General features: G+C 46.0%; 1 protein-coding gene and 1 pseudogene across 1 annotated transcript in view; both read left to right on the forward strand.

Moving 5' to 3' along the window:
• Positions 1-172, forward strand: part of LOC110594549 — a 1944-nt pseudogene extending 1772 nt beyond the window's left edge.
• L2HGDH (L-2-hydroxyglutarate dehydrogenase) overlaps positions 1-1426 on the forward strand; it is a 59374-nt gene that overhangs the window by 37812 nt on the left and 20136 nt on the right. The window lies entirely within an intron of this gene.

The following is a 1426-nucleotide window of genomic DNA, read 5'->3' on the forward strand; positions in this document are numbered from 1 at the left end:
TGGCCGGGAGCGGCCACTGCACTCCAATCTGGGCGACAGAGTGAGACTCCAACTCAAAAAAAAACACCAAGTCTTACCAGACATTATCAGGGCTGGTAGAAAGATCTCAGAAGAGACAGGTGCAAAACTGAAAGAGATTATAACAAACTTCTTGGCTGCATTTAAGGTTTAAACTCCTAGGGATTCCCTTCAAATACAAATTTAGTTTTGTCATTGTTTATTCTAGGGAATCAGGTTCATTTCGAAAAGTATTTCTCTCATACTCCAATCTCATTAAACATAAAAGGGCCATAGTTGTGTGGTTAAAAAAAAAAGAAAAGAAAATGTCACTTAGTGAATCATTGGGGTAACGGTAAGGAGCTACTCCAATTTCCATTGCTTGAATTCCAGACCTGTGAATCCTGGCTATGGGATAAACAATCCTGTGTATTAGTTGCTGATTAGAGCACATGGAGCATCCTGGAGGACCTTGCCCTGCCCCTAAGGTTTTGCCAGCCAGTCAATGCTGTTACTGAATGTTCTGAAGCTCATTCCAGTTTCCATCACCAGTGGCTTCAGGATGGCGGGGAATGGTAAAATCAGTGAATTCCAAGAGCCTATTGGTATATTTCACTTGCTACAAAATAGGTTCACTGATCAGAAGTAAGACCATGATGGAGTCGGGTTTGTTAGCCCACACTTGCAATCCCAGCACTTTGGGAAGCCAAGGCAGGAGGATTGCTTGAGCCCAGGAATTCCAAGTCCAACCTGGGCACCAGAGAGATCTTGTCTCTACAAAAAAAAGGAAATAAATTAGCTGGGCATGGTGGTACGCGTCTAGTTCCAGCTACTTGCAAGACTGAGGCAGAAGCATTGCCTGAGCCCAGGTCGAGGCTGAGGTGAGCCACAAGTGTGCCACTGAACTCCAGCCTGGGAGACAGAGTGAGACTCTGAGTCAGTACATATACACATACATACATATACACCATGATGATGAATAAGACATCCTGTAAGTTCGCAGATGGTGGTTTCAGCAGAAACGTCATGAGCAGGGACGACAAATTTATGTCTAGGACAAGTATCTCTTCCAATAAGAACCAAGTGTACTGCCTTTTCTATGATGGAAGTGGTCGAGGACCATACCAGTGACTCTGTTGGTTTCTACTATTGGCAGACTGAGCACTCAGCAGTGACTGTAGACAGATTAGCCTTGGTGATGTATGGGCTTCTGTGCCCTTACATCACCTCCATCCTTGTTACTATCACTAATTTTTCCAGCTCTATGCTCAGGCAGTCCACTCACCTCAGTCTCCCAAAGGCGCGGGATTACAGGCTGAGCCACCGAGCCCGGCTATTTTGTTTTTTTTTTGAGTTGGAGTCTCACTCTGTCACCCAGACTGGAGTACAGTGGCCGCTCCCGGCCACCGCAGCCTCGACCTGCCGGGCT

This window comes from Carlito syrichta, unplaced genomic scaffold, assembly GCF_000164805.1.
Source record: "Carlito syrichta isolate Samal-C Ts95f unplaced genomic scaffold, Tarsius_syrichta-2.0.1 Scaffold316190, whole genome shotgun sequence".
Lineage (NCBI taxonomy): Eukaryota > Metazoa > Chordata > Mammalia > Primates > Tarsiidae > Carlito > Carlito syrichta.